This window comes from Protopterus annectens, chromosome 3.part0, assembly GCF_019279795.1.
Source record: "Protopterus annectens isolate FY-2018-M chromosome 3.part0, PAN1.0, whole genome shotgun sequence".
In the NCBI taxonomy this organism is placed as follows: domain Eukaryota; kingdom Metazoa; phylum Chordata; order Ceratodontiformes; family Protopteridae; genus Protopterus; species Protopterus annectens.
The window spans coordinates 1,642,500,213-1,642,515,149 of record NC_056731.1 but is presented as its reverse complement, the minus strand read 5'-3'; the positions used below and the strand labels follow the sequence as shown (position 1 = coordinate 1,642,515,149).

General features: G+C 41.6%; 1 non-coding gene across 1 annotated transcript; it reads left to right on the top strand.

The window, feature by feature from the left end:
- Positions 1–431: 431 nt before the first annotated feature.
- TRNAR-UCG lies at positions 432–504 on the top strand. The gene has a single exon. It is a non-coding gene; the product is annotated as a tRNA-Arg (tRNA).
- Positions 505–14,937: the final 14,433 nt, after the last annotated feature.

Below are 14,937 nucleotides of genomic sequence, written 5' to 3'. Positions count from 1 at the left end.
ACCCTCCCACTCATCACAAATTAAGTCTAGAGGCCCCCTCACCCTATGCCCATATAACTCAAAGAGTGAAAAACCTGTGGATTCCTGGGGAATTTATCTGTAAGCAAGCAACAGATGGGGTAAATATTTGTCCCACTCCCTCTTAAACTGGTCTGCAAATGCCTGTAGCATGGACTTGAGTGTAGAGTTTAACCTCTCAACAAGACCATTAGTCTAGGGGTAGTACAGGTGGTCTTTAGGTGCTTCACCCCACAGTACTTCCACAGACAAGTCAGCAAGTTTGACATGAAATTCGCACCTCTGTCAGTCAGCATCTGATCTTACCAGATAATACAGATGTATACAGATTAGATGGCTTAGTGGTAGGTCCCATGACTATAGTGTGCATGGTTCAGGGTTCAACACCTCCAATGTATTTGACATGTTTAGTTGGCCATGTGGCCTAATGGATAAGGCGTCTGACTTCGGATCAGAAGATTGTAGGTTCGAGTCCTACCATGGTCGTAGTACCAATCAGCATTTCTTTTGGGAAACCTACCCTGCTGAAAATCTCTAACAAACCATTTGCCATCTTTTCTGCCTCAACGGAGGACAAAGCCACTGCCTCAGGGTATCTGGTAGCATAATCTACTACTACTAGGATATACTTTTTCCCTATGGAACCTGGGGTACTCAGAGGCCCCACAATATTCATAGCTACCCTCTGAAATGGCTCCTCAATCACAGGCAAAGGCATCAAAGAAGCTTTCACCTTGTTTTCTGCCTTACCTACCTTTTGGCACTGCTCACGGGTCCTGCAGTACCCTGTTACATCTCTGGAAATCCCAGGCCAATAAAAGTTCTGCATAATATGTCTCTTTTTGACATTTTATGCCCATATGACCTGCAAAGGAAATATCATGGGCTATGGCCAGAAGTGCCAGATAGTAGGCTCTAGGCGCTAACAAGTGCTGTATTCTCTCACCTTCTAGCCCTCCCTCAGGGGTCCACTCCCTATACAGTAACCCTTTGTCCCAGTATACAGATTCCCTCTTCCCTTGAGAATCAAGTGCCTCACTAGCTACCTGAATCAGGCCTTGTAATGTAGGGTCTGAGAGCTGAACCTGTCTAAACTCTCTCTTTGTAACACTTCCCAGCTCCCCTTCCACAAGATGTCTGGTATTCTCTGATAGCAGTGCCTCACTGTCAGCCTGGGTACTACTACTCACCTCTGCCCTTGCAGTCACTCTGTCCAAGGGAACATCAGTACCCACAAGCAGCTGTGGCTCACCTTCAGACTCACTGCTACAGAGTAGCTCCCTCCCTGAAGTACCCACCTCACCAGCCCTGGTCGCAAGTGTGCAGTCTGTCTGGGTCTCCCCCAGGCTACCAGACCCACATGCTTGTCTCCAAGCCTGACTGCATGTAACTGCATGAGTACATGGTACTGCATTATCAAAATCATTCCCTATCAGGACATCTGCAGGGATATCCTCAAACACACCTACTTGCTGGCTTCCTTTTCCACCCTCCCAGTCAAGGCGAACCCTAGCCAAAGTTATCTGGAATAGGATCCCTCCTAAAGCTCTGACTGGAGTAGACTGCCCAGGTAAGTAGTGCTCCTCTGTAACCATTGCAGGCTTCACAATGGTTATGTCAGAGGCTGTGTCTCTCTTAGCAATGGTCTCTTTGCCATTCACTACGCTAAGATATAACCTCTTGTGGTAGTTTGGTACCCTTGTTGTGTCAAGACAACCTACTGTTGGCATTTTGTTTTTCCCACTTACTGGCTCCCTTACCTTTTGTTCCCCACCTTGCCTCCATTGACATCTATACGCCACATGGCCCCACTGGTTGCATTCAAAATATTTAACCCTAGGTCCTGGACATATACCTGGACTAGTGGCTCTCCTGCTACTGGCAGATTCTGTTGGGGCAGTCTGGGCTGTCCACCATGGGTTTCCTTAGACCCATGAGCAGCACTGGGTATCCCTTTCCTATACAGTGATGCCTTCCTTGCTAGGTATAGGTCTCCCTTCTTCCTCAACTCATCTACAGTAGCACATTGTCTATCAGCTAACCAGATCCTCATGTCATCAGGCAAAGTGCTAATGGCTTGTTCCCTCACCAAAAGGTCTGCTAGCCTTTCAAAAGTGGTGACCTTACATCCACTCACCCACCAATGTAAATAAGCGCTTAGTTCAGCAACATATTCACACACGTTTTCATCTGCCTTGCATCTATGCTCACAAAACTTTTTCCTATATGCTTTATGTGTTAGATTGAAAAATTCTAGCAAACAATTCTTTACAGCATTATAATTTAAGAAATCATTGTCAGACAGTTTAGAAAGTACATTTACAGCTTTACTATGAAGTAAGGGGGTTAGGAACCATATCCAGAGCCTTTGGTCAGCATTATACTGTTATATACCCTCTCAAACATGTAAATTAAACTATCAAAATGATCCCCCTCTGTAAACTGTGGAAGAAATTTACTGACCTTTGTTGCTTCTGGGGTTTGGTTATTCCTTTCCCCATTACCTCCATGACTCTGGTGAAGAGGCAGCACCTCCTTTTTGTGCTGCCTTTGCCTCTCCTTCTCCTCAGCTTCCAGGTGTAGCAGTTTCCCATTCTCCTCAGCCTGCAAATGTTTCATTTTCTCTGCTGCTTCTATTTCCAACTGCTTGGCCTCCAACTCAGGTCTCTTTAACTCCAGATGGATTGTTAAGTTCTCTGTAGAAAAGCTGAGCTGTCCATTTTCTGAGTGTTGTACATCTCCACGGCCAGTCTGATCATTTTCCTAATTGCTATATTCTGACGCAGGTGTAACAAAAGCTGCAACCATGTCTGCTTTAGTCAGGTTTCCATGCACCAGTCCTTTAGCCTGGCACATCTCAGCCAACAGGTTCCTTGACAGCTTGCCATACTCCTCTGCTGACATGCTTGCCTGCTCTCCCGGACTGGCTAAGCTAACAAAAGAAATAAAACAATTGTGTTCTGAATTCTGAATATTCACTGCATGGCTGATTTACAGTACAAAACACCTTCAATGATCACTGTACACAAGCTACAGGAATTCACTATCCACACCACTACAAGACAATTAATACATGATGTGGCTAACTCACCACTATCAACCAATTAATATTTGATGTAGATATCCCACCACTGCCAAACAATTAATATGTGATGCCTATGCACTGCCTCAGTAATCAAGGAGTCTCAATTCTCACCACTAGTACCAGTGAGGTGCATCCACATTGGGAGGATAACAAGTTCACACACAGTAAAGTACAATTTCCCTTAAGAGCACACAGAGATCAAAGTCAGTCTGGGGCTGGTTTCTCCCTTTCTCTCCAGATTCCCAATAAGACTCCCCTCTGGCACAGCTATAGGGTTCGGATCTCAGCCTAGTGGTCAAGCCAAAACCTCCAGCACCCTCTCTGTTCAACCAGTGCTTTGTGTCCCTTCCCAAGTAACTCACACACACACACACACACACACACACACACACACACACACACACACACACACACACACACACTTTGCGATATGAATTATATATAAACACACAGACAATCCTGGGGAAGATTGGTACAGGTTCTCTGGTTATGCCCCCTTTCTGCCCAGACTATAAGGTATTGACTGCCACCAACCACTACTATCAGCTACTATAAAGGCCCTTACCAAAGGGTGTCCAATTCCACTGTGTGCTATTACTGTTATCCAGTTAGGAAGTGTGATGAACAGCAAGGTTATTGGAGTGGCTTTGTACATTATCACCAAATACATGCAAGCACTCTAAACCTAAATTATCTCTACACAAAACAGCCACAGTTGAAAGGTTTAAAATATTTAATAGTAAATAATAAAAACACAAGACAATACTTATTACTTCAACACAATGGCAATACAGAGATCAGAAATCACAGGAAATACTTTAAAACAATATTGTAGTATAGTCTGACATAAATATAGAAAACGGCTAGACGAATCTGGCTATATTCCTATCTCTCTCTAAGAGAAATCACTGTTCTAAATTCTACTTACATACACAGCAAGCAAGTGATGGTGAGTGGATGTTCTTACTAGATCCAAGAAAAGATATAAAATGCTGTGCTTTCGTTTTGAGATAGCCCTTAAATTGATAATACACAGTACTGCAGAGTCATTTCAGATTACATAATTCTTGACACTTCTGATGAAGTTTCTCAGGCTCACAGAACTCAAAATTTAACATATCTTGGTAATCTTGCACCTGCCAGGAAACCACAGCAAATAAAGGATACTTTACATGTAAAAATCTAGTAATTATCTCTGTCTTAAAACAATAGAAAGAATTTCCTAGCCCAGACATCCTGTAAAATCTAGTAATTATCTCTGTCTTAAAACAATAGAAAGAATTTCCTAGCCCAGACATCCTGTATCCAAGCTTGAGACCAAACACAGTTGTACAATTCTTTACTTAACAGCTTTCTTCTAGCAGGGTGCACTGTGGTTACATTTTTAAAGCTCAGTACAACATATAGTTTAATCATAACATATATTTCTCTTTACATTTGTAAAACAAGCATGTGGATTATATTAATATTTACAAATGATATAGAATTATTTACAAAATTCTATCTAGCTAGGCTAGCAGCCTTTCAGTTTATCACAGACACATATATACATTCTTAAACAGCTCTGTATGTGTTTTTAGCTTCAGCTTGATGTGATATATTAAATTCATCCAATCCTGCCTTTTCTGTTACACTAATTTTCTACAACATATTTCCTGCTCCCCCCTTCCAGTCTCGATCCATCCCTGTGCCACTTGCCTCTTTTTCTCTTCAACAATATTGGTTTGAACTGACCCTTCATACAATTACTTCTCATATAAAGTCTGAGTGTAAATTTTCATCAGACATTTCTGGTACTTGTAATTCTAAGCTGAAATGGTAGTAGAACATTTGGTCAACTGTGACTTAAACTGGAGTTATAAAGACTGCGAAATACATTATGTTTCATCAAGGTTGCTGCAGGAGTCTACATTGTCTGAGGTGCACTAACCACAAACGCGATTATATTACTAAAGGGTGGCATTAGTAAAACTCCTACATGGAGGTTGTTAGGGTCTTTGCCCCAAGGGAAATCTAATTTCAGATATGTGTTCAGAATTTCAATCATAAATGGAATTTGCCAAGGTCTTCTACTGAATGATCTAGATCCAATTCAGGCTTACCCCCATGCCACCAAAACTCTTTTCTCCACCCCTCCCTATGTGGCTCAACACTCCTAGATTAGCACAACTCCTACATACTTTGCAAATATGCTCCTCTAATATTTTCTTATAACCTACTTTATTTATTTTTACAAATGCCCCACTTTTCAGCAATTTCCTCATGTAGTACTCTCTCAACTATTTTATATCACAAAAAAGCTGCCAAAATATATTTAATTATTATCTTTCTGTACCTTGTAACTATCTTCATGAGTTATATTTCACTGGATCAAAAGACTAATTTCTTTGAAAAACTCTGGACAGTTTTTGTAGATGGAACTGTTACCCTCAACCCCATGTGGGGTCTTACATTATATAAACAACTCTGGGGACACACCAACTGAGGTAAATAAATCCCTTTACAAAATTTCAATGAAATTACTTTTCTGACTAAAAGAATGACTCCCAACCATATCTGTCTTCCAAAAGCAGTGTAGTTTATCAGTTTCTGCTCACTGCTCTCTAACCTCATAGTCTTAATTTCCAGTTGCTGCTGATATACCCTTAATAACTACCCCAGCAATAATGACAACACAACAAATGAATTAAAAGGACATTCTTATTTCACTTTTTAATTGATATTTATATACTTATTGGTAGCTCATGTTCTTCTGTAAAAGAGTTCAAAAGTTCCCAATCAGGTGCTTAGAAGACTCATCACGGAAGACTGGTGAAGCACAGAAAAGTGTGAATGATGATTCTTATAAACCTACTTTTTAAGCTACTACTTGCAGAGACAAGTTCATTACTTCTGATAAATTTGATCAAAAAATGACACCTGGTTATTTAATAATGTAATCAATCCAAAAAGCCATACCCTGCTAGACATGTGCATGTTTCATTGCTTTACAGCTCATCAACAGTGTAAACTGGCTTTTATTCTGAAATGTTTGTTAAGCATTTAAGTGTCATATACTTTGTATTCATTTGAGACAAAGTGAACATAATTTTACATATATAATGCATGTTCTACCAAATAGTTAAATGCTTGTTAGCCTATACTTACTGTTGTAAAAGCCTTTTGTCTGTGTAGCATCTGTACTTTATTATTACTCTGGAACATATTCAAAGCTGTTTTCTGAAAAGGATCCCAGACCACTGAGACTTGCTCAGGCAACAGAATGTAACCAATAATAAATTTGTTGTATTCTGATTTTTATGCCAGACATACTTTCCAACAGTAAATAAAGCTCTTAAATTAGATTTTACAGAAATGGACTACAGATTATATTTTCAAATGTGATATTTTGTCTGTGTACTTCTGCTAAATTAATTTCCTGCATTGGTGCCATTTAATAAAGGGTGAGCATCACTGTAACCCCTTCATTAGTGTCATGTGTTAACGCTTTATTTTGAAGTATGTGATTCCAGTCCATAGAAAGAGAGAGAGATTGGTCCACAAAGAGACCAGCCAGCAGTGGAGTCCCCCAGGGTTCTGTGCTAGGACCTCTCCTGTTTGGCATCCACTTTTAAGAAGTAAAAGCCAATACCAAATGTCTTTGGCTGACTAAATTTGCAGTTGACTCTAAGTTAGGAGTAGTCACTGAATCCCCAAATGGCTTAGCCATCCTGCAGGAAGGTTTATCTCAAATAAATAACTGGTGTGAAAATCATGGACTGAAACTAAATGATAAAAAATGAATTATTGTATCCTTTGGGAAATCATCTACCCCAGGGAACTAACACATTGACAATACACCACTAAGAGTTAAACCAATTGTTCAGGATTTGGGAACTTAAGTGGACAGTGACCTAACTTTTGACAGCATGTGTCTTTTGATATAAGAAAGTCCTTCTATATTGCATAACTTGTAAACAAAAGGGATTGTGTCTAGATTTAAGGATGTCATTGCTCTCCTTTACTTAGCCCTTATTAGGCCAATCATTGAATACAATGCCCCCTCTGGCATGTATCTGTCCAGATACATGCAACAACTGGAATGTTCACAGAGATACCTAACTAAAAGCATACGAGGCCTAAACAACATATTATACATGGACCAACTCAAAGCACTTTCACTATACTCAGTATCCTACTGACTGCTAAGAGATGACCTGTGTCTGGCATACAAGGCATCCTCTGACCCATTCCTGATGGATTACTGCACATCAGCAAGTCAAATGGCATCAGAAATATTTAGTCTATGGATCTAAACCACTTCTGCAACATGAACAAAACAGTTTTGAGGAACAGGTATATCTTGCAGAGGATACTGCTGCTCTGGAACAGACTCTCATCTACATAAAACAAAGTTCATCCCTATTCCTTTTCAAGCACAACTTAGATCTATGGATGGGAAACAAAAAAATTACCCCGGACTGCCCCCTGGACAAAAGCACCTCCTAAATGCTTTAACCCATGCATGAGTCCCTTAAATTATCTATGGTATGATCCCAGTTATTCTCATTATGGGTAATATGTAATTATCAACCATGGAATGGGTAAGGACAATCTTTAACCAAATGGGATAGGTTAATATGAGCACAAAAAGGGAAACTAGCTAGGCGTTAAATGGCCCACAAGGGCCTAGCACTTACCTATAAACAAATGAACCTATGAGAGAAGCTTAACAGCTGATAGAGTGTTACTAGTTTATTTTCTGTCAGAGACTAGGCTAAAGTTAAATAAAGCCAGCCAAAGTGCATTCATTTCCATTTATACTTCCAAATCAATTAATATACACATAAAGATTAAACACTGCTTCAAGATGATGCATGCATTAAAGATGTTCTTACGTTCAGAAAACAAAGTCAGACTGAACACCTTTTACATATTTCTTCTCTCTATATATTTGTTACTAAGGCAAGCCCACTGGACACGGGCATCCCTTTTCAGAAGTAACTCAGGAGCTAACTGATTTGCTCAGAGTTGCACTGAAAATGAATGGAAGTAGAAGGAACAAGCCTTCCACTTCTGGCTACAAGAAACAGCTCAGTAGTAGCTCAGTGCTTTAATCCTCTGTGCTAATGCCATAACTTGTCAGAGATTTGGGATCCATGGCTAGCTTAAAAAGCCCCTAGTGGTCATTAGCCTAGTTCATACCTATGACCCTATGAAACATGCAAAATCAATACCCAACAAAATAATTCAGAAATAAGATTAAACATGAATAATTGGGTTCCTGATGAGTAGCAGTTTACATAAGAGGACGAAAGCTGCAAGCTGCAAATGACTTTATTCTCTAATCCTGGATTTTCATTCCCACACTCCTCATTTGTAGTCAGTTTCATAGTTTCATAGTTTAGTACTAGGCTATCTGCCCTGAGGCATTTGCAAGCCTAGCCCTAGAGATGTGGCTTTCACCACCCCATGTAGTGGTACTAAGGTGTATAGAATAAATTTAGAATACTGTGCCTTTGTCTAGTAGTGACACATTGAAGACCCCCTTACTTATTAAAATTAGTTTACTGTGCCTCTGTTAAGTAGCAATACAGGGGTGACCCCCGGGGTAAACCTATGATCTCCCATCCACTCGTCAAGATTTCTCTTGAAGAGAGTCAGTGAGGGGCTTTGCCTAACATGGACTGGGATTTTGTTCCAGAGTATGGGAAGCCTCTGAGTTTTGAATCTGTCCCTCCAGCATGTTCTATTCATGTTTGTACTGAGGTTTAAATCTTTGGCTCTCGTGGTTCTTATGGATTTTGATTTTTTGAGGTGGAGCATGTCCATCAATTCCTGGTTGGACATGGCCTTGTATGTCAGGCACAGATCACCTCTGAGCAGGCGGTATGCTACTGAATAGAGCTGGAGTTTCTTTAGCCTGGCAGCATATGACATATGTTGGAAACCCTTGATCCTCTTGGTGAGGTACTTCTGGGGTCTCTCCAGCTGTTGTAAGTGCCGGGTGAGGTACATACCAAATGGGGCATTGTACTCAATCCTGGGGCTGATAAGGGAGGAGTACAGGGGCACGATGACCTCCTTTGATCTGGATGTGAACCCCTTCATGATAAGGTGGGCAAGGTAGAAAATCTTTCTAACCACTTTGGCAACGTGGGTGTCAAATGAGAGGTCACTATCAACTTGGGTCCCCAGGTCTCTGATTACTTTTTCGGTACTCAGTGGGTTACTGTCTATGTGATAATTTGTGGGTATTTTGTTTTTCCCAAAGGGGATGACTATACATTTCTTGGCATTCAGTTTAAAGCTGTGATTCCAGCACCAGTTGTCCATTTCAGTGAGGCCTTTCTGTAGGATGTATGTGTCAGCTGGTGTATCGACTATGGTGCCTAGTTTGCAGTCATCTGCGAACTTTGTCAGCCACAACCCTCCCATGTTTGCTTTCACATCTGAGAAGTAAATGCCGAACAAGAGGGGTCCCAGGACAGAGCCCTGTGGGACACCACTTGTGACTGGCTTTGAGTCTGACATGGCTCCTGCAATCTTGACTTTATGGGTTCTGTTCTTTAGCCAGTTTGCAACCCATCTTGTGACATATGTATTTACTTTTAAGCTGTTTAGCTTTTCTATGATCCCCGAGTGGGGTATTGTGTCGAAGGCTTTAGCCAAGTCCAGGTAGGCTGTATGGACTGCCTTGCCCTCATCAATGGCTCTAGTGACTGTTTCGAAAGTCAACCAGGTTCAAAAGGCAGGATCTGCCTTTTACAAAGCCGAACTGGGTGGGATCAAGTGTCTGTAGGTCCCCAATGTCGTTGTTTATGAGTTCCATAATAATTCTTTCCATAGCTTTGCAAACCAGGCTGGTCAAGCTTATGGGGCGGTAGTTCCCAGGGTCTGTAGTGGAGCCTCCCTTGTGGAGTGGTACCACTGTTGCTGTACGCCAGTGTTCAGGTACATATCCTGTAGTAAGGCTAAGGTTAAATAACATTTTTATATGCGGGTTTAGCTCCTCTTGGAGTTCACGTATCACACAGCCAGGGATACCATCAGGTCCCATAGATGCTGTGTTTTTTGCTTTGTTGAGGGCGGTTCTCACCTGGACATCAGAGATGACAGGGAGGTTACATTCAGCTGGGATGAGTATTTCTTCTTTTGGACGTGAGGGAGGGGAGAAATTTGCACAGAACCTGTCTGCCAGAATGTTGGCAATATTGTGGGTTCGGTAAATTTTTTGTCGTTGTGTACTAACTCTGAGCATATCTGAGTGTTTCCACCCAGGTTTCTAACATAACTGAAGAATGCCTTGTGGTTATCTTTAGTGTCCTTGGTGATTTTTCTCTCAAAGTTGGCCTTGGATATTTTTATGAGAGAACGTAGCTTTCTACTAGTGCTGATCAGAGATGCCTTCCCTTTATAGGATTTTGCTCTGTCTTGCAGTAGCTTCTTTCTTTTGTTGTACAATTTGTTTATGGCTGGGGTCCACCAGACAGGACGCTTTCCTTTGGTGGAGAGGGTCTTGGTTTTATTTGGGATTGCGCGATCCATGCATTCTTGGAGATGTCCTTAGAAAGCATTTGTGTAGGATTCAGCATTGTGGGATGTGGTTTCCATTGGCCCTGAGGGCTTAAATGATACCATCTCAGTCTTGAGAAGTGTAAAGTCGGCTTTTGAGAAGTTTCTCACTGTAGTCTTTTGTGCTGGGGTGGAGGTGGTAAATGTATATCCAGGGTGATTAGTTTGTGGTCAGATCTCACCAGTGAGGGCAATACTTCCGGTGTGGAGCATTTTGTCCCCATGTTTGTGATGATCAGGTCTAGTATATTATCCCCCCCCTTGTGGGAGAGGTGACTAGCTGTTCCATTGCATTTGAGTTTATGAATTCCAGGAACCTTTGGGCTAGGGTGTTAGGGCTAGAATAGTGCACCCAGTCTATGTTAGGGTAGTTGAAGTCTCCCAATATGATGGTATTTGGTGAGACATTCATATCTTCCAATGTCTTCAGGAAGGCTGAGTGAGGTTCTTGAGATTGGGAGGGTGGTCTGTAACAGGCAACCAGTTGTATAGCAGTTTTGCCTACGGTTAGCTGCACCTGGATGGTCTCCGATGCTTCATGAGTTGCCACTAACCTAGAGGTGTGGGTATCCTTGATGAATATGGACACTCCCCCTCCTTTTGTGGTTCGGCCCGGGTTTTGGGGCTGAAAAGTATGATACAAGGTAAAGCCTGGTAGTGCTGGGGTGCTCTCAGGAGCCTTGAACCAGGTCTCGGTTACAGCGCAGACATCGATGTTCTCCATACTAAGGAGTGCTTTGAGAGCCTGCATCTTGAGATTTAGACTTCTGGCGTTGAGCAGCATTACCCTTAATTTTTTTCCATTTTTGTTTTCTAAGGAGGTGGGTTCGTCTTTTGAGCCTTGCCTAAAAAAGGCACTATGGGGGTGGCAAGAGCCTTAGCCAATATCCGGAAGCCCAGTGGTGACAGGTGCAAGCCGTCCCTTGTGAAGCAGCGTGGCTTGTCCAGTATGTCATTCCAAGCAGACAGACATTGGATCCCCCTAGAATGACACCAGTAATTGAGCCAATTATTAAAGCTGATCATCTTGTCTTTGTATTGTGGCATCATTCTTGGTGAGGGCAGGATGCTGCTCAGGGTCAGGGTCATACCAGCCTGGGCTACATAATCAGAGAGCTCCTCAATGTCTCTTTTCATGTAGTCCAAGGAGGTACGTCTCAGGTCATTCACGCCGGCATGGACAATGACGGAGTCATATTTGTACGTGCTTTTGAGTGACCTGAGTGCATGTGTTATATGGCGGATCCTAGCCCCCGATAGGCAGCTTACCATTACCCTCTCCTTGCTCAGCCTGGTAAGTGGGACGCCAGTGTGTCTGACTATAGAGTCACCTATCACTAGTGTATCAGGCATAGTGTTTGGCCTTAAGGGCTGTGATTTATTGACACACCAATTTATTGAAGTATGTGTTGCATGTGTTATGTTTTGAGGTGGTGGATTTTTGGGTGTCTGCTTTGGGAGCCTCTGTTGTTTTGGTAAGTTTTTAATAGAGCCTCCAAGTATGTTTTTGTGTTATTATGTGCTTGATTTGCAGTTGGGGTAGGTCTATGTGTGACTGGGTTTGTTGTGTGTGTGGTTACCTTCTCCTCCTGTCTGGTCTTGCCAGTCCTGAGTTGAGAGAGGTCAGCCTCCAGTTTGGCTATATAGTTGCATCTCTCACATGTATTTGTGTTTGTTGGGAGGAGGAGAGGGTTGTCTGTGTACATGAGACAATTATAGCATTGTCTCAAGATTCCCAGATTAACCAGCTGAGCAGGAGAAGATGCTAGCAATCTACCACTCGACATGCTAGAATATTATAAGAGAGTGCTGTGCCTTTAAGGGAAGTGGTTGGGGTGGTAGGTGGATGTAGTGCTACTTGAGTTTGAGAGTGCTTGCTTAGAAGAGTAGCTTAGAGAACAAGTGCTATGCTTATAATATAACGAGTAGACTGGTTATTCTAAGAGTAGAGCTTTCTAAGGGAAAATTTGAAGAGCAGACTTGGCGGAGCCAGGAAAAGTTTAACCCTGTTTAACCGGCGCTGCGCTATGCGCACAATCGCGCAAAGCCGCGCTAATGCAGATTTTACACAGGGAACTTGAAAAGAGCTACAAATGGTCCAAAATAACCATTTACTACAGCTCTTGTGCTGAGGTCACTTCCTTCAGGGACATATAGGCTGCTCAAGGCTCCCCACTCCCACTGGTGAGCAAAGAAACTTCCTTCGTATCCAAGTAAGGTAATGGACAACACAGGAACTACACCACAGCCCAGAATACAGCAAAGCCTGTAAACTGGTCTAAACTAGTCGAGGAGAGGCAGGAAAACAAGGATTATTTTTTTGTTTTTTTGTTTTTAGATAGAAAACACTCAGAAATACAGAAGGCAGCAAGAAATCAATTACACAGGCTAGCACACTTTAGTGGGCAGCCTCAATAGTTAAATTAAACAAACACAGATTTTCAATTAATTTTCGACCAGGTAAACTTTTAAGTGCAGATACTATAAAATGCAGCAAACAGTAAAAAAAACAGTATAAGCTTGTTTAAAATAAGCAAGAGAAGGTATTCCAAGTAAAAAAACAAAAAAAAAAAAACTTAAATCTGGAAAGTAGTCACTTTTCTCAGTTCTCTGTAGCTAGGACCACTCTGCAGGACCATGTGGTGCTGTCTCTGAGTAGTATAGCCAGAAAAAAATGCTCTGAGGCGGATTTTAAACAGGGAACTTGAAAAGAGCTAGAAATGGTCCAAAACAACCAACTACTACAGCTCTTGTGCTGAGGTCACTTCCTTCAGGGACAGATAGGCTGCTCAAGGCTCCCCACTCCCACTGGTGAGCAAAGAAACTTCCTTCTTATCCAAGTAAGGTAATGGACAACACAGGAACTACACCATAGCCCAGAATACAGCAAAGCCTGTAAACTGGTCTAAACTAGTCGAGGAGAGGCGGGAAAAGAAGGATTATTTTAAAATATGCAAACATTCATAGATTCATAGTAGGCTAACTGCCCTTGTGAGCCATTTTAAGCCTAGCCAGTTATCCCTTGTGAGACTCAAACCCTGTACCTTGTGTTTGTAAGGCAAACACTTTAACCATTAGGCCACAGTGTCACTTCAACGAGTAAATTAACCAGGCAGTGCACCTAGGTCACCCATGAAAAGAAACATTCATACCTAAAGGATTTAACTTTTACCTCTCAAAATAATTTTTACTGTCAGTGAGTAAACACATCTCTGTAATTAAATAATGGGGGAATTTAATAAAGCCAACACATTTTTTTTCCATACAGACATCGAGCCATGCTGATAACATGGCTGTGAATATTTTTAAATTCAATAAGCGTACCAACACAGAAACTTCCATGGCATGCAAATCACCTCATAAGCAGATGAAGCTCATGCAAATGAGGCAGGTAGAGTGAGCCAGCAAGCAGATAGGCAACTCTGCAGACTCTGTGTCAGTGTCCGTAATGTACACGGAAAAATTCTGTGTACAGGAATGTAGACAGACAAAAGGGGCTGTAAAAATGTAGATAGATGGACAGAAATGATATACCACTTACAGATACGAGTGAAACTATCTTCCATGTGTATGAAAAATTAAAGGAAATAAATTAAATTAAATTTATTTTTTGTTTTAATAATCTGGGCATGTTTGCATGGTGTGCTGCAGTGCGCAAACATGCTTTATAAAAAATTAAAAAAAAACAATTGGAAAAAACAAAATTAATATTATGTGACAGAAATGTATTACAGGACCCTGTGTGGAGTATCTGCAGTGGTGCATTAGTGCTGTTGCTAACGTGGTAGAGCTTTAAAGTGTGTAGTTTTCAGGCTGTCAGCATGGATCCCTATGCAAATTAGGTGGAGTTACTGAATAGCATAAAGGGGTAATCGTGTCTGCATATCCCTTCTGTGTAGGCAGAGAACTATGTTGGTGTTTATAGAAAAGGTAGCTGATATCAGGGGAAGGTGTCTCCAATAACTTCTAAGCTTATTTCAGCTTAGCTGTGCCTGTTTGCTCAGTGCACCGCCGTGCTGAGCATGCCCTTTCAGGGTTGTATGTGCACTAACTTCTAAGCTTTGTTCACTTAAGAGGAGTGTGTTTTTGCCTGTTTGCATGGTATGCCGCTATGCTGAATGTGGGAATGGGGGGGTTGGTGTTAGTACTAAGTGCTAAGCTTTGTTTACTTACGGGCTGCACTGTAGTGCTGAGTATATCTAAAACCCAATAACAGATTAATTAGTTTTGACCCTTGTTTAACTTAAAACAGGGCCATTAAATTATGTTAATGATATACT